This window comes from Zalophus californianus, chromosome 2 (genome assembly GCF_009762305.2).
Source record: "Zalophus californianus isolate mZalCal1 chromosome 2, mZalCal1.pri.v2, whole genome shotgun sequence".
Classification (NCBI taxonomy): Eukaryota; Metazoa; Chordata; class Mammalia; order Carnivora; family Otariidae; genus Zalophus; species Zalophus californianus.
The window spans coordinates 132,055,793-132,075,051 of NC_045596.1; the positions used below are offsets into that span (position 1 = coordinate 132,055,793).

The 19,259-nt window shown below is 37.9% G+C and overlaps 1 protein-coding gene and 1 long non-coding RNA gene across 3 annotated transcripts in view; one reads left to right on the plus strand and one right to left on the minus strand.

Moving 5' to 3' along the window:
- Positions 1 to 1,486: 1,486 nt before the first annotated feature.
- Positions 1,487 to 17,677, minus strand: LOC113925682. The gene is made up of 3 exons (XR_003521019.1): positions 17,553 to 17,677; positions 3,113 to 3,222; positions 1,487 to 1,554 (listed from the first exon to the last, which is right to left on the minus strand). It is a non-coding gene; the product is annotated as an uncharacterized LOC113925682 (long non-coding RNA).
- A 129-nt stretch (positions 17,678 to 17,806) lies between these two features.
- Positions 17,807 to 19,259, plus strand: part of GLRB (glycine receptor beta) — a 105,059-nt gene continuing 103,606 nt past the window's right edge. The window contains exon 1 of one of the 2 annotated variants that reach the window (XM_035726397.1): positions 17,807 to 17,963. The gene's annotated coding sequence lies outside the window, so the exon portion shown is untranslated. The remainder of the gene's footprint in view (positions 17,964 to 19,259) is intronic. The other variant, XM_027600227.1, reaches the window with a different exon arrangement.

The following is a 19,259-nucleotide window of genomic DNA, read 5'->3' on the forward strand; positions in this document are numbered from 1 at the left end:
CCCCCCAAAAAACACCTCTTTTTTTTATTCTCTTCTACTTTCTTTGAAATGTTTTCTTATTTTATCTTAAGGATTCATTTTTATTTCCTTACTCCTATCTGGGGAATGTCTTACCCAGGTGCGAAGAATTTAAAATGAATTTGGTCACCAGTTGGCTGGGAGCCAATGGCCTGGCAAGCTGTGATACCCAGGTTGAGAGCTCTGTTTGGAAGCCTCCAGGTTACTAAGCTCTTATGGAGTGAGCACTACGATGCATTTTTCTCCTCGCTTCCCATTTCCCTGGCACAGTCCTTTCCTTAGTGGGACACAATAAGTAAGTGGACTATGCTTTTCCCTGTGCTATGATCACAATGCAGATAAGAACAGTTCCTCTGTGAAAGCCAAGGCATGGGATAGATAGCATCGCTCCAATTTGCTTATGCGGGTTCTCCTTTCAGACTGCATGGTCTTTCATGATGGAAAGTGCTCCTTGCAGAGTCTCCTTGTAAAAGAAAACCCTTTTAAGTTTGATTTCCATGTTGGGGCACTTGGGTGGCTCGGTCGGTTAGGTGTCTGCCTTCGGTTCATGTCGTGATCCAGGGGGGGGTCTTAGGATAGAGCCTTGTCCTCTCTCCCTGCTCAGTTGGGAGCCTGCTTCTCCCTCTGCCCTCCCCCTGCCACTTGTGCTCTCTCTCTCTCTCTCTCTCTCAAATAAATGAAGTCTTAAAAAAGGAAAAAGATTGATCCCCATGCGAGGCAGATGGGAGGAGGGTGTAACTGGGTGATGGGCATCAAGGAGGGTACTTGATGTAATGAGCACTGGGTGTTGTATGCAACTGATGAATCACTAAATTCTACTCCTGAAACTAATAACACACTATATGTTAACTAAACTGAATTTAAATTAAAAAAAAAGTGATCCCCATGCTTCTCCCTAAGCTGTATCCCTTGGCCTAATCCCCCAACACAATTTCTCAACACACACACACTCACACACTAATTACCAAAGAGGTAATTTTTAAAAGAAATAATTTATTAGTAACATAAGAATACATATTTTTAGACTCTCAGTTATTATTAACTCTTTCCATCTTCTTGAATAACAATATTAGGTAAAGTAAATTTCGTATTGGAGTCTGTTTAAATATAGCAATGTAGGCTTGAAGAAGACTGAAGAATTTTTATATTTTGTTCTTTATAAGGAAAAGAGCCTTACATTTGAATTAGCTGAAGTAAAGAAATATATCTGTATCTATGTAATTAGAAAAACGCTTCAATTATTATTTGTATCTAGCCAAGCTAAAGCCCTCACATCAGTAATGCCCTGCTTGTTCACAAAATACTATCCTGATAAATTGTGAAAATGAAGAGACTTACTTCTTGAAATGTATTTTTGTCAACTTGTCAATGTGGAGATAATAAAGTACATCGCTTCAGAAACAATGGAAATAATATTAAATTTACTAAGCTTTATTCACATGTTAACATTCCAGTTTCTTTTGACCTTCTTAAATTTTGGCATACTTCCTCCTTCTCTGCTTGTCTCATCTTCTTCCAGATCAATTCCATTTGGAGCTACAAATTTGTTAAAAGCAACATTTAAGTGTTCATAATGAAATCAGTGAAGCTGCACTAAATGCCATCTATTGTAAATTTAAAAATATATTCTTTAACTAACCTAATCAAATCTCTATTGTTTTTAGCTATTCCATCAGTAACACTGAACCTGATTTGGCATCTGGTTGAGACAACGTCTGTCTTGGTTTTTCAAATGGAAACAATTAACTCAGTCAATTGTACATAGTTTCCCTAGGAATTAGACTAACTAAAATAGAATGACAATAGATGAAGAGTTATTTCCAGATATTCCTATATTTCTTCTGACAACACCCTAAAACATAAACAAGAACAACAACAAAATCCCCATAATTTTCTAAGAGGCATAGACACAGGTCTCAAAGATCATGTTTACCTCTTTTATGTTTGTTTTCTTAAAGATATCTCATTTTATTCTATATTAAAGTTGATAAATATTTTATCCTTAGGAAAGTCAATTATGTGATTCATCTGGGAATTTTCCATAATCCATGGACAGAGATTTATGTTAAATAACTAAGAATTCTGAACTTATTTTGTTATAGATTTCTTCAAAAATTAGGCAGATAAAATCTTGACCTCAAATCTAATGGAAAAGGTTTCCTAGGGATGCTTCAAATCCCAAGCCTCAGAATGAATGACTCTCTTCCTCTTCTTTACATATTCCCAATACAAACCTGTCTCTTCCATGCAAATATGTAGACTTCCTTTTGTATACCTGCCTTCTGTCCTGGTCTCAAGCTTTTAGTGGCTCAGAGATCCCGGGTTACTGGCACAGCAGTTAAGGTGGAAGTTCCTTGAATAACACTTATTTGCGTTAGAACAGCCATTCTTGCCAATAAAATTTTCATTTTTAATTTTTAGGTCCAAAATTATTTTGCAAATACCATTGGGATAGACCCAGTTATCAATGAAGGATACAGGTTGATTGATTGACACTGAAGTTTTGTACACAATTCACTAGTGGAGACATTTAAATTCTTTTTTTTTTTAAGATTTTATTTATTTATTTGAGAGAGAGAGTGAAAGACAGAGATAGCGAGAGAGAGCACAAGTGGGAGGAGAGGGAGAAGCCGACTCCCTGCTGAGCAAGGAGCCCAAGGCAGGGCTTGATCCCAGGACTCTGGGATCATGACCTGGGGCCAAAGGCAGCAGCTTAACCCACTGAGCCATCCAGGCGCCCTGAGACATTTAAATTCTTAAAAAATTCCATAAATAACCCTTTAAATCAGTTTTATAGCTATTTAATAAAAATTTCAAAAAGGAATTAATATGCCACAAAATTGAAACAACAATGATAGGCTATTTTGGAATCACAATACGTTACACTGAAAGAGGTTTACTCTCAATGCAAATTCACTACATTGCTTAAACTATTTTAATGAAACTCTTTAATATTTGGAAACAATTCAAAATCAACATATTCTTTTGTGAATCATACTTCTTCAATGTAAATCTGCTTATGTATTATCTCCTACTTAAGATTTTAACTCTTTAGCATGGTGTTCAATGTTCTTCTTTACTTGATCTGACTTACCTCTCTGGTTTTATCTTCTTCCACTCTCCTACCATGTTCAAGCCATACTGTAGCTCTGAATACCTGTTGGGCTTACACTCAGTTCAGATGTCACATGCATCCTGGTCTATCTGTTCAGAAAAAAAATCTCTGTACCAGAAGGACTTTCATCCAGCAAACTTCTTTTTATAAGGTTCGTTCTAATCATCTCTTTTTGAGAAACCTTCATGATTCCTCCAGTCTGAGCTATGTGCTCCCAGAATGCTTTGTACTTACCAGTGTGACAAGTCTTAACCACACTGTTTTACAAATGTCTGTTTCCTTACTTTGGATCACTTTCAGGTAGGTATCATTGCTTACTAGTTTTTATATTTTAGTTGCCTATATGATGCTTGGCCCACAGTAAATAGCCAAAACATCTTTTTATTCAAATAAAAATAGAATAAAAATGAGCTATATAGTATTCCTTCAGTCATAATGAGTAATTTTCTTATTTAAAAAAGTACTGTCTACGGCACCTGGGTGGCTCTCAGTTACGCGTCTGCCTTAGGCTCAGGTCATGATCTCAGGGCCTGGATTGAGCCCCAGTCAAGCTCCCTGCTCTGTGGGGAGTCTGCTTCTCCCTCTCCCTCTACCCCTCCCCCTTGCTCATGGTCTCTCTCTCACGCTCTCTCTCTCTCAAATAAAAATCTTAAAAAAATACTGTCTAATGTTGTTGTTGTAGCCCCCTATCATTTCTATCTGTATAAACTTTTAATAATCAGGTCACTCCTAGGTTTGATTAATTTACAAAGAAAGTATAGGAAACTGAATTGAATTAAATGGAATTAATAAATAAAAGAAATTGAACACAATAATAAGAAATAAAAATCAAAAGTGCGTTAACTATTTTGTGTTGGAATAAAAAGTTTTTACTTTGAAGTATCAATTTTGACTAATGACTAAGTCCATAAATGCTTATGGAATTCTCTTCTGATTGGCACTTAATGGCATACATATGATGTTGAAAAATGTCAGACTTTGCTCTCTGTTAATATTTTTGGAGACTATCTATCTATCATCTATCTATCCACTTATCTATTTTATCAATTCTATTTTCCCTTCAGTACTGTGTTTGGGCTTTCCATATATTGTCTTTAAAGTTCTATGTAGATAATTTACTATAATTCATTTACACAAAGCAGAATGTGAAAATGAAAAGACCTAGATTTCAATTCTGGCTCTAATACATAGAAAAAAATAAGAAAAGATACCTACCTCCAGAGTTAGAAATACTGTACATAAAGCTTCTGGTATAAGGTAAATGATTTATGCCTGTTTCGGGTCCTTTATCTCATTCGTACCTCTTTTTCTTATGGACCCCATTTCAGTTATTGAAGATGACAGATTGCAGCCTTTCACTACATTAATTATCCTTTCCTTTTTCAAAATCTCTCTTCCCTTTACCTTCATGAATTTTATTTCCTTATCCATTTTAACAATTCTTCCATCTTTCCGCTAAGTGGAAGCATCTCTAAAGATATACCTGGACTCCTTCTTCTGTATTTTCCCTGTGTATCAGTTGGTATTGTGTCTTATATTACATTGTTATCCTTGACTTTCTCCTAAGCATAGGTTTTTCATTTCTTACAGGCTACCGGACATCACTATTTTGTGCCTCAATCTCAATGCATCTGAAATAGAACATTTCATCTTTCTTCCCACAGCTGCATTTCTTCTTCGGTTCCATACTTCTATAAATATCCCATCAACCACGTACTTGTCCAAGTTCAAAAACCATGAGCTGTACTTGAGTGTTTTTCACTACCCTCCACATTGAATTGCATTATAAGTAACATGGATCCTTCTTTTGAAATCTCTCTCACATATATTCTCTTCTCTATTTCAGCTCCTTTTTCAAAGTCCTATCACACATCTATCTCTGCTATCCATTCTAGGTGCTATGTCCAAAGTCCAAAATAGTAGGTCTGAAACTTTTCCTTCTACCTTCAGAATAAGAAAATACATTAATAAACTAATATCTAAGTAGTCAATAAAGTTGTGAGAGTCTTCACTGTGCTCCTCTTTTATATCTGTTTATAGTGCTTGACATGGGCTAAATTATGCCCCCCCCCCCCCCCCCCCGCAAGTGTCTACATTGAAGTCCCAACCCCTGGTACTTTAGAATATAACCATATTTGGAGATAAGATCTTTAAAGATGTGATTAAATTAAAAGGAGATTTTTTTTTAGGAAGGCACCCTAATCCAGTAAGACTAATGTTCTTATCAGAAGAGGAAGGGGAAAAAAAGGTGGGGGTAAGGGGATTGCCTGGCAGACTCAGTTGGTAGAGCATGTGACTCTTGATCTCCAGGTTGTGAGTTTGAGCCCCACATTGGGTATAGAGACTACTTAAAAGTAAAATCTAAAAAATAAAAAGAAAAAGAAAAAGAAGAAGAGGAAGGGACACCAGGGACATGTGTGCACACACTGGGATGATCAAATGAAGAGGCAGCAAATGAGCCGAGTGAACCAAAAAGAGAGACCTTAAAGGAAAGCAACTCTGCTGGCACCTTGATCTTGGACTTCCAGCCTCCAGAACTGTGAGAAAATTAATTTCTGTTGTTTAAGCCCCAGTCCATGTTATTTTGTTATGGTGGCCCTAGCAAACTAATATGATTTTGAACTTGGTCTTAATACTTTCCAATCAATAGGGATCTTAATGTTCTTCCTTTACATAGTAAAGTTGATCATGGAAAGGGAGAGAAAGAAAGTTCTAGCCAAAGGAGAAAGCAAAACTGTAGAAGTAGAGCTTCAGAGTCAGAATGCTTTTTACCCACTGCTTTATTTTTATTTAATATTGAAGTTTATTGTAGATAACTTAGCCTTTCTGGAGAAGGTTTCTGTTTTTAAATGTTGGAAGGTCTTGGCATGTTTAACAACAGAGTTAGTAGAGAAGGTGAAGATGAAAGTCAAGGAAAGAGAGAGGAGAATCGATGTGCTATAGTTCCTGCATATCACACAGGTGATAAAATTCAAAGAACAGGTGAGGGAATTGATCTTGGAGAGGACAAGAAGCATAGAAGAAGAAATGTTTTATTTAAATGAATGGAAAGAGAAAAGAAAAATTCTTATCCTAAGTGGGTTTATTGAATAAACCTTGAGGAATATCCATTCTAATGGCTTCCAGTTTCTCATCGGTTGAGTGAGTAGGAGGTGATATGCTGGAAGGTTTGAGGAGAATGGAGAATGTATGAAATAACCATGGAAAACAAGAGCAAACATAATAATATTATTGTGCTTTTAAAGGGCCAATCTAGTATAAATGTCATTGAAGCTATTGTTAAGTAATTAATCTGTTCACTCAGTTTTGGAGAAAGCAGGTAGTTGGCTTCACCCGGAATTGGAATTTTATCAAAGGAATACAGCAGAAGAACAATGAAGCAGTGTAGTTCAGGATATTAATTAAAAAGTTATTCCTTGAAACTGCCTAACCATAATTTATATTCCTGTTTTGGCCACTGAACTGAAATAGAACAAACAAAATACACAAAATAACTACACCATTGTTCCTATGTTTTTGGTCATTCACATGCTTGGTTCCGCCATCCTCAACCTATCATGTTCCATTATGCATTCCTCAACATCTAATCATCACCAATCCTGGGAATTTTGCTTCATAGATATCTCTTATAATCTCTGGCTTCTTTTATTTTCCAAGACTGTGCTTATGTTTGGGCCCGTATTATCTTGTGTACTTTTACAACTTCCTCAGTGCTCTTCTTGTTTCTTGTTTTGTCACCTGTCACCGTCTCCAAATGGCTGTTCAAGTAATCATTCTACAAAACAAATCTGATCCTGTAATTTCCTTTTCTTAAGACACTTTGCTGCTAATTAAGGAGGGCATGTGATATGATGAGCACTGGGTGTTATATGCAACTGATAAATTATTGAACACTACATCTGAAACTAATGATGTACTACATGTTGGCTAATTGAATTTAAATAATACAAAAATAAAAATAAAAAAATAAATGTAAGAAAAAGACATTTTGCTGCTATATTACAGCCTAGGAAATGAACATCATTGTATATTTGGCCCTCTGTAATCAGGCCCATCCCAATTTCTCCAACTTTGTTTTCTGTTCCTTTTTCTTTTCCTCATATCATTAACTCTTTATATTCTAGCAAAACAAAACTACAGAAATATGGATATATCATGTAATCTACATCTATGTCTCACACATGTTTTTCTACTTGTTAGGAATTCCTTTTCCCTTTGGTCAATCTGGCATATTGATTTTATAAAACCCAACTCAGGCATCATTTTGTTGAGAAATGGCAATTCTTTCCCCATCGCCTGGAGCCAGTTAATAACTCACTTTCAGGAGGCCATGAATGCCTTGTACATGAGTTTTTTGTTGTAATGATAATACTCTAACGTTACACTATTGGGGAATGGTACATTTAAAAGAGGGGATAGTATTGTGTTTGACTCATTTTAGGATTAAGAGATGGACATGATATTCATTGGTGTGGCCCCTGTGGACCAACATCCCTTCTTGCTCATTTTTAGTGAAAACTCTAATTTTCTTTTTCTAAGGCTTGAGTCTTGGAATCATTGTGGAATTTTTCTTCCCTTCTATCTGTTAACAAGTTCTCATTCTTCTCTTTGCTAGCAAAGCTGCCATCTATTCTTACCCTTGGCAAATTATTTTAGACACAAGACCTAACACCTGACTGAAGCTTTTTTTGCTAATTCTTGTTGATTATCCACTTCATTTACTATTAGTACCCGCAAGATTTAATGCTAGATGTTGAACTCTCTCATGTTACTTGTAGTTTTTCAAATCTATTGTTTGAAGAAAGATAGTCCATTAAGGAAAATTACCATGTTTTATACTTTCTAGAACTATTTGTATAAACTATTGCATAAACTTTCTGAATTAAGAGTTGTCTATTGCCTCTCCAGAATATCTACAAGATTTGATCATTTCTGCTTACTTTCATGGACTTCATTTCATCTAGTCCTTCACCTTATGCCATGATTACTCTAAGATCATTTTAGATAGGCACTGTGGCACTAGTCTCTTACTTTAGCTACTCTTCTATTCTTATATAAACACAAAAATCATTGTTTTCACCATCCTTCTAATCTACCAGGATCTTATTCTTATACTGTTTGTTTTGCATTGTTTGTTTTTGTTTGTAACAGAGCAACCTTTTCTGAATACTATTTCTTGGAACCCTAGGTCTATAGAAATTTAAAGTTTGTGGCATAAAAAAAAGAAAAAAAAACAAAACCCTGGACAAACATGTTAAAGAGATATTGGGTTAAATAACATTAAAATGTTTATGACATAGCAAAACACTGAATATGTTAAAAGACCTATAAATCTGAGTACATACAATAGACAAAAATTTCCAAGTTTCTTTAGTCATTGACTATTTCTATTTTCTTATGAAGCATACTGAGGGCTAACATTGCAGAGAACATACTTTAGGAAATGTTAACTGAGAGATTTTATCCAAACATTGTATTCTAATTCCCTTTTCCCTAACCCAGTCCAATGCTTTATTGACTTTTCTCTTGGCTTCTCTTTCCCAACCAAGCCAGCCTCAGAACTGGGTCTTTATCGGTGACCCTTCACCCCTTCTGCTGACGCTGTTGACCTAGAACAAATGTTCTCCTGCACCTGTACTATATATAAGTTCTATTGATAATGTAAGTTTTAAAAATTAGGTTAGAGAGATAAAAACTTTACAATCCACAGTAAGCTTAAGTAGTGAATGATGACATGAACTTAATTTCCTTGGTGAGCCTGATTTTAAAGTCTTACTTTAAACCATAATAATTTGATAAATACCATGGTTTTCTTTACATAATTTACCTTTAATATTTGTAGGACCATTACCCATTTACTTGCTTATTCTTAAAAAAAAATACCTGTTAAAATAGAATGTTGGTTCTTATTCATCATCTCTTATACCGTATACATAAATTAAAATGGGGTTTACTGGTGTGGTAAATATGAAACATTTGCCACAAAGGCATAGATTTAGAATCCATGATTTGCATGCTTGGAACTTGCAGTTGCTCTAGCTTGATATTAGAAAACATAGAGGAATAAATTTTTATTTTTTTATTTTTTATTTTTAAAGGTTTTATTTACTAATTTGACAGAGAGAGAGAGAGAGAGAGAGAGAGCACAAGCAGGGGGAGCAGCAGAGGGAGAAGGAGAAGCAGGCTCTCTGCTGAGTAGGGAGCCCTATGCGGAGCTCGATCCCAGGACCCTGGGACCATGACCTGAGCCGAAGGCAGATGCTTAACTGACTGAGCTGCCCAGGCACCCCAAGGAATAAATTTTTAATATTGATCATACATAGTACTTCTCCAATGTTAATTGTTTACCTAGGTCGTAAAAAAAAAGAGAGAGAGAGACAATAACAAAAAGTCAACCCTGCCATTGTTTACAAGTTTCTAAAAAACAGATTTTTGGATTGCTTTTTAAGCTGATATTTGCTTTGGATACTGAAGAAGAGGGCATGTTGTCATAAACATGTAAGACTAGAATTCCTGGCTGCTGGAGGAAAGCATGAGCTCTTGGATCTGCAGCAATGCTGATGGGCAGATTCATAGCTTGTCAAAAGAGGCAACTCTAACTTTGCTCAGACTTGGTAAAAACTGCAAATATTTTTGAAAGAGATTCTATCTGACTGGAAGATCTGTGGTTCTGTTACTAGTCATCTACTTCTGCCACAATAATTGTTATTATTCCTCCAGAGGAAGGTTTGGCTTTGAGTAGTCCTGAAAGAGCCAACCTATCACATGCTAACTATAAAGTAAGAGAATAAATAAGGGGCATAAACAGATCTTTGGATGACAGTTGCTTTGTAATATCTATCTGGATGCAAAGAGCTTTGGCTAAAATCAATAATTTTGATATAATTGATATTGGACTAGCCTTGATGACACTAAATTATATATTTATTTGTTTTTTCCTAAGGCACATTTTCAAAGTATAGTGACTGTATCATGTTATTTTCATAGAGGTCAGTAATTTTTTTCTCTTTTTTTGCTAAGGACCTGGGACATATATCTGATTTATCTAAAAGCTCTATCATATCATGTACGCATTTATGCAGTGAATACTCTGTCAAAACATTAAAATCTTGATCTATTTTAAATCCCTGCATATACAATCACAGATTGTTCCTCTCCATGGGAGTAACGGCTGATGATGCATTGATAGATGGTACGGTGGACTTTTAATTGTTCAGAACTATTCCTCAGTTAGATGAAACAGTACAATGCTCAAATTGATAAACAGAAGATCTTACTCATATTTCTTATTTTATCTTCTCAAAATTACATTACAATTAATGTGGTGTTTTGGTTGCATATGAATGTTATTCTAGGTGTCGTGGGATATGATTGAATATATAATTTTTTTAAAGATTTTATTTATTTATTTGAGAGAGAGAATGAGATAGATAGAGAGCATGAGAGGGGGGAGGGTCAGAGGGAGAAGCAGACTCCTCACTGAGCAGGGATCCTGATGCGAGACTTGATCCCGGGACTCCAGGATCATGACCTGAGCCGAAGGCAGTCGCTTAACCAACTGAGCCACCCAGGCGCCCCCCCTTTTTTTAAATTAAGATTGAATATATAATTTGTGGTCACACATGCATGCAAATATTTTAAGGGCCCAGTTACCAGAATCAGACATACTTAAGTGTCTAGTTCTCTCAATCATTTATTAGCAAAGTTATTAGCAGAATTTATAAGAGCTTTATGATACCTCTGAATCTTCATCTATAAATTGTAATAAGAATAGTACTGACCCCCTAAAGTTGTTGAGGAGATAATGAATTTAACATGCTTTGTGCGTATCTGGAAAATAGTACACCTCAATCAATAATGATAATTATTGCTATTGTCATTATGTTGAACAAAAAGAATTAAATGAAAAATGATTCTCATGTTAGTTCATATTTAGACCTAACCTGGACTCGGAAGTAAGAGCCTGAATCTATACTAGAACAGCCTCTTTGACTTCAATTTCCTAGTCTGTAGTCAGAATTCTGTATAAGCCATGTCTATGTCTAAAAACCAAGCTGCTTTAACTCACCTATATGCAACCAGAATCAGAGTCTTGATGTTCTACAGGACATTAAAGATGGAACAATCCCATCTCCTCACCTTCCAACTCTATTATCCTAGATGAGTTAATTTCTCTTTTGAGGCCTTTGATTTCTCATCAAAAATACAGGTATGAAAATAACTTGCAAAGATATCTTGAAGTTTTTAAAGTATAATTCAATGACATTTCTTGCAATTAATCAATAAAAGTGGCTATTGTTTAAAAGTTAGTTTAAAAATAATTAGGAGATTGGAGAACATTTTAAGGATAATATGTTGTTTGAAAACACGTGGAAGTGATCTTGGGCTATCAAATATTGTTTTCATTATTCCAATACATTAAAATTGGCTGCTCATTGAAATTTCCTAACACAAATTTTGCTCTCTTCTGAAATTGTGAGTAGTACTTAAGAGATGCTGAATAATTGACACATTATTTAATTAGTCTCTGTTGAATCTTCCCTTTTTTTAATAGTCTCATTATCTATTTTTGAGTAATTTTTAAAGATGATGAATTGGGGGAAAAACACATCTAAAGTAGCTGGACATGGAGGTGCCTTGTTAGCTCAGTGGGTAGAGCTGTGACTCTTGATCTCAGGGTTGTGAGTTTAAGCCCCACTTTGGGTGTAGAGCCTACTTAAAATAAATTAATTAAAAAATAAATAAAATAGCTGGACATGGTGAAAGAACTGGGTAAAGGCGGTCAAAGGGTACAAACTTCCAGTTATAAGGTAAGTAAGTTCTAGGGATGTAAAGCACAACATGATGTCTATAGTTAACATACTATATTGTATACCTGAAAGTTGCTAAGAGAGTAGATCTTAAAAGTTCTTGTCACGAGGAAAAAAATTTGTGAACTATGTGTGGTGATGGATGTAGTAATAATCATTTTGCAATATATACATATATCAAATCATTATGTTGTACACCTGAAACTTATATAATATTTTATGTCAATTGTATCTCAATCAAATTGGGAAAAATAAAACAGCTGGACATGCTTTTCTTAAAAATCTATGGTGGTTATAATAGCCTTTAGACTGAAGTTATGATGAAAATCTCATTATGAGTTACAGTTTGGACTAATGTTAACAAATCAACATGATCCACATAGAGAAAAAATAAAATGGGAATAAATTTATGAATTCCAGACTAATGTTTTAAAGCTACTTAAGGCAATAGCAAGAGTGCTAAGTCCCCTGAGAAACATCTCTTTTCTTCTAATGTTTGGCTACTCAATCTAACACAAGATATTTAGGACAGCATTTATGTTTGATGATCAAGTAAAATAAATATTATTGGCCACATGAAGCTGGGTACATAAGAAAGAGGGTTCCTATTGAATATATTGAGCTAGGCCTCCGAATATGATTCCAGATATATGTAAATAAAGGAACAAAAAAGCAGAAAGAAATGTACAACAGGATCCTATTAATAAAAAATCTATCATTTCATTAAGCAAATAGAAAAAAACAAAAACAAAAAGAGGGGAGATAATTACTTATGTCTCTTCCATGGACCAGATATTTAACATAAATTAACCTGTTTAGTTCTTAGAACAATTCTGCAAGTTATATACTCTTCTCTTCATTTTACTGATAAGAAAACACAACATTTAAAGAGGTTAAGCAACGAGGCCAAGATTTACTCATTTATTCAGCCTCGCTCTAGGTGCTTGGGCTATATCAATGGACAAAAACAGACACAAATCTCTGCCTTCACATCAGGGAAATCCAAATCAAAACCTCAATGAGATACCACCTCACACCCATCAGAATGGCTAAAATTAACAATTCAGGGAACGACAGATGTTGGCGGGGATGCGGAGAAAGGGGAACCCTCCTACACTGTTGGTGGGAATGCAAGCTGGTGCAACCACTCTGGAAAACAGTATGGAGGTTCCTCAAACAGTTGAAATTAGAGGTACCATTCGATCCAGCAATTGCACTACTGGGTATTTACCACAAAGATACAAATGTAGGGACCTGAAGGGGTACGTGCACCCCAATGTTTATAGCAGCAATGTCCACAATAGCCAAACTGTGGAAAGAGCCAAGATGTCCATCGACAGATGAATGGATAAAGAAGATGTGGTATATACACACAACGGAATATTATGCAGCCATCAAAAGGAATGAGATCTTGCCATTTGCGACGACGTGGATGGAACTGGAGGGTGTTATGCTTAGTGAAATAAGTCAATCAGAGAAAGACATGTATCATATGACCTCACTGATATGAGGAATTCTTAATCTCAGGAAACAAACTGAGTGTTACTGGAGTGGTTGGGGGTGGGAGGGATGGGGTGGCTGGGTGATAGACATTGGGGAGGGTATGTGCTATGGTGAGCACTGTGAATTGTGCAAGACTGTTGAATCACAGATCTGTACTTCTGAAACAAATAACGCAACATATTTTAAGAAAAAAGAAAAAGAAGAAGATAACAGGAGAGGAAGAATGAAGGGGAGTAAGTCAGAGGGGAGACGAACCATGAGAGATGATGGACTCTGAAAAACAAACGGAGGGTTCTAGAGGGGAGGAGGATGGGGGATGGGTTAGCCTGGTGATGGGTATTAAAGAGGGCACATTCTGCATGGAGCACTGGGTGTTATGAACAAACAATGAATCATGGAACACTACATCAAAAACTAATGATGTAATGTATGGTGATTAACATAACAATAAAAAAATTAAAAAAAGAGAAATTAAAAAAAAATCTCTGCCTTCATTGAGCTTACATTTTAGTGAGGAAAGAGAGGCAACACATATATTAATAAGTTGTGTAATATATTAAAAGGCAATAAGTACTATGAAAAAGAAAAGGAAAAGCAGGAAAAAGTGGATCAGAAATCCTTGAAGGGGGGACAGTTTGCACCTTTAAATAATAGTAGATAAATTTTCTTGAGAGGGTTACATGTCAGAAACAACTGAAGAAGTTAGGGAGTTAGATATGGCTGTCTGGAAGAAGAGCATTTTAAGCAAAGAGAATAGCTGGAGCCAATAACCTAAGGTGGGCCCCTGTGTGGCATAGGCATGTTGGAGAAGCAGCAAGATCAGTGTGGATGGAGTGGAGGGATCAAAGGGAAAAGGGAGAGAAGGCAGTATCTGGAGAGGGTACATGACAATTGGAACCTTGTAGACTACTATGAACACTTCGGTTTAGAATCCAAACGGAATGAGGAGTCATCGCTGGGTTCTGGGCTGAGGAATGACATCATCCGACATATGACATGTTTTAAACCTTTCTGACTGCTGTGTTGAGAATACTAGAGGATAGGGGAGGGCAATGGTAGAGGCAAGGAGAGCAGCCAGGAAGCTATTACGATAATCCAACTTAAGAGATGATGGTGACTCAGTCCGTGTTTGTTATGGTAAAAATAGTGAGAAACAGTTTCCTCATAGTTTGGATGTGGGGAGGGAGACCAGGAGAGGACTCAAGAACAATTTTTAAGAATTTTTGGCCTGAAAAACTTGAAGGAAGTGGTTGCCATCAATTAAGAAGAAGACTGAGTGTGGAGCAGATCTGGGGGAGAAGAACATTAGCTCCATTTTGGACATGTTGAGTACAAAATGTTTATTAAATGTGCAAGTTGAGACATTGAGAAGGCAATTGGACATCTAAGTCTAGAGTTCTGGAGAGAGGTCTAGTTTGGAGAAATAAACTTGGGAGTCATCAACAATGGTACTGAAAGCCACATAACAGGATGAAATTACTAAGACAGTGAATGGAGATTAAAAAAAAAATAGAGAAAGTGGACCAACTCTTGATAGGATTGGGGAAAATCAGATTATTTCATGACATTATTGGGAAGGTTTCCCTTTGTCAACAACACACACACACACACACAAAAGCTGTATAAATACAGGTGACTTGATCATCTTCAAAGAAAATATTCAAAATTCTGAACTTCACAGCTTCACAAGCCTGGAGGAGGTCATCTTAGGTCACCAACTGTACTTCCTAAACTTTGGGCACAAAACAAAAATGAACCCAAACATATCTAAACAGTTGGACATGATTTCTTATGAATAACTAATTCTCCAATAATATACCCATAAATGGCATAATTACAAGACAATACTAGGGAAGGTAAACCAGTCGATTTTAGGTATTTGCAACACATAAGCTCTTCTAAATGCATTCATAGGATTTTTGTAAGTGAAAGGTAGGTCTATTTCATTACAGGAATCTGAATATCCTATTATTCCAAACTCTTAGTGATACCCTGATTATGAGAAAACTAAGTTTATGTTATATTCTTCGACTTCTGAACTCCCTTGGTTGCATGCAACTTATTCTTTTATCTTTCTGTAGGGAAGGAAAAAATTTTCCCTTTACCCTTCTAGATTCTTGGCAAAGAACCACCCTCCCCCTGCTCCCTCCTCCCAATAAAAGAGTAACAGGAGAAAAACAAACAAAAGTTTAGTAACACGTATAACTCCTGTATACTTGGGAGACATCCAGGAAAACTGAGTAACTCTCTAAAATGGCCCAAGCCATGATATTAGTTACCTTCTACTGCTAAAGACAAAAGAAGATGTTGGGGGCAGGTTGTTGTCAGGGAGGAAGGCCAGTTATGGGAGGTTATCAGGAATAGTACAGTAAATAAGGGTACAGTTGTTATACAGATTTAAGTCAGTGACTTCTCCATCAGTAAGACTTTCTAGAGATTTAGTCATCCTCCTCTCCCTGGTATAGAGAAAGAGAGAGATGGAGAAAGACAGAGACAGAGAGAGACAGAGAAAGAGAAACATCCTTACAAATGGAGACTTCCCTTATAAATATGAATTTTTTTTTACAAAAGCGTAACTTCTACTCAGTTTTCAGAGCTTCTCTTATGTCTGCTGTCTTGTAAAAATAATCAGCTCCAAGTAATCCTTATTCCAAAGAGATATTTTGGGGTGGCAAATTCTGTTCCCACTCACTTTCTTTCTTACATGACTTATTCTCCAAAACTTGTATCTTATTAAACTTATATGACCAATGCAATTCTCCTGTATATACTTGTAAAATCCAAAGTCCTATCCTGATCCCATTTGGAGGCTCCAAATAGGATAGCTCTTTAAATAAAATAATGATCGGGCACCTGGGTCGCTCAGTTGGTTAAGCCACTGCCTTCGGCTCAGGTCATGATCCTGGAGTCCCGGGATCTAGTCCCGCATTGGGCTCCCTGCTCAGCGGGGAGTCTGCTTCTCCCTCTGACCCTCCCCCCTCTCATGCTCTCTCTCTATCTCATTCTCTCTCTCAAATAAATAAATAAAATCTTTAAAAAAATAAATAAAATAATTATCAAATGCTAACCTTAGGCAGCAGAACATCTTGTGAAGCTTATAGAACATGGTTATATATAGGAAATATTCCCTTCCTGTCATAGATATGGGTTCAAGTAGGTCCAAATATACAATGCTAAGTGGGGTGCTCACCTGAGACAATGCTTTCTTTTTCTTTTTTAAGATTTATTTATTTGAGAGAGAGACAGAGAGCGAGCGCCCACAGAAGTGGGGTGAAGGGCAGAAGGAGAGTAGCAGAGGCGGAGGGTGAGGAGAGAGAATCTCAAGCAGACTCCCTGCTGAAACTGAAGCCCAACACAGGACTCCAACCCACCACCATGAGGTCATGACCTGAGCCAAAATCAAGAGTCCCACAGTTAACTGAGCCACCCAAGTGCCCCTGAGACAATGCTTTCTTAATAATAATAAAAAAAGTCAATTAGCTATACCGTCAAGAGGTAATGGGAAAGGTTTGTCACCCAAAGGTGCATTGTCAAATGAAAGGCTTCTTCCTAGAAAACAACCACAACTAACACTTGACTACCAGAGGGCCAAGGTCATATCTGACTCAAAAGTGTAAACATCAGACTGAGTCTCTGGTAAATTCCACTCAAGATATGTAACACTAAATAAATCCCTTGAAATATTTGAGCGTCACTTTCTTCATCCACAAAACAGGAATGATGACATAAAACTTGCCTAGGAACGAACGTTGCGAGGGCCAAAGGAGACAATGCAGGGCCAGGGTTTTGAAACTGTCAAGTTTTGGACACAAGTTAATTATGTAACGAATGTTAGAATAGCATTACCTGCAGGATTATATGTTTTCAATGATTTTGACCAATTTAAGCTTACTTAGAAAGGTCAGGCTTTTAGAGATTGTTGGTAAGACTCAGAGATTTAGGTATCAGGAGTCTGATGAAATTACAGAAACTGTGTGTTGTCCCCTGGTCCAAGAAGGTCATCTGTTGTTCTCCCGCTTTTGTTACTAGTAATCAAAAGTTGACCCTAAACGAATTCCAGCTCCTTGAAAGGTATTTTCTTCCTTCTGTACCAAAACGGTCCTTACCCCCTTTCCGCGCTCCAGTCTTTTCTAGGCCCCTGCAGGGGGACTACATTTCACAGAAACCCCTCCAGTGCCCGGAGGGGAAGGTGCTGTGACGTCCTTCCACGCCCGGTCGGAACACCTTTTCCCTTCCCCCGCCCGCCGGCCCGCCGTTGCGCCAGCCCGCGGTCCCGCCAGCCCGCAGTCCCCGGTTCCAGGCAGCGCGGCGCGAGGTCTCGCAGGGGCCCCAAGCGCGGCTGCGGACGCTCGGGAGGCAGTGCGCCACGGCGCAGGCTCCGCGGCCCGAGCAGGCGCGTCAGCCGAGCTCGGCGGTGGCGCGGGCGGCGGGGACGCAGCTGCCCCCAGAAGCCACCGCCGTCTGGGTCCTCGAGCCGCCGCGTCCTCGCCTGGCGGCTGCGGGCGAGGACGCCTCGGGTAAGTGTCGGGGGCTCTAGGCTGGGGTGGGCGTGGAGGGCGGGAGACGACCCGCAGTGGGAGGCGGCGGAATAAACGCTCTGCGGAAAGGCCGGGTCGAGCCTGGGGTGGTGGAGGCGGGAGGAGCACTGCGGCGTGCAGGGGGAGGAGGCGAGCGCTGCCCTGCGCGGGTAAAGGGGGCGCGGGGCGCCCGGCAGCCGGCTCACGGCTGCACCGGTGCGGTGGAGTCCGCAGATACGCTCCGGAGGGAGGGCTGCAGAGAGCTGGGGGGAATTGGGGGAACGCAGGATTTGCGGGGAGGGCTCCTTGGCGTTGTTTTGTTTGTGAAGCTCCTTCAGTCATTGCAGCTGTCCCCTTTGAAAGGTTGGAGGTGAAGACGGGGAGCATAGGGTTGAATTTCTCTTCGACCCTTCAAACCGTTAGGATGGCCCCCCTGTTTTCCTGGGGAAGAATGTGAAGGCGGTAGAAGTACCTGCTGCTGTGGACGGAGGTGTCTGGAAGCAGATGCCACCGTAGGATGGGGGAAGGGAGGGTCCAATGCTGGAAGTTGACAGAGGAAAGCCTTCTGTTGTTGCTCTTGGCATGATAAGTCCCCTCTGTTGTCCTCGGTAGAGGGGGCCAGGGAAGAAGCCCTTCTGGCTTGCCATAGGGGCTGTAAAAGATAAGTGGGAGAAAATAAGAATTCCTGGGAGAAAGGAAGGGGCAAAATATGACATAAGAGAAGCAAAATTATAAGGACGAGATAGTAATTAAGTGGATGTTGAAGGATCTGATAGATCTCTTAGTCTGCAGAAAACAATGATGAAGAAACAATTTATGGTTTGGAAATGAAGGACTGCAAAAGAGGCTTAAGTATTCCAGAATATTAAAGTTCTTCTTTTTTTCTTTTTTGGATGCATTGGACCGGCAAGAATATAATTCTTATTTGAGCATAGAAAATGTTATTAAAATAGGACTAAGAAGATTATTTGGAAGAGTCTGACCATACTTGCTGGGTTTTTTTTTCATATTATGTTACCTAGAATTTGTGGAATCAAAAATCATCTTCGATAACTGTTAATAACATGAAAGTGGGAAAGCCAACAAGCTACCGTAAATCAGTATGCACCCTTTTTGGGTAAAATGTAACTTGCAAATTTAATGGGTATAAATAAAAACGGTGAATTTAAAGTGTGAAACTTTTGATTCTAATTTTTTCCTTTATCTCTGTCAATTCTTTAAGTTAAAATTGTCTTTTCCATTAGAAAAGCTTTATCATTTTTGAAAAAATTGCATGGCAAAATTCAAAAATATAGG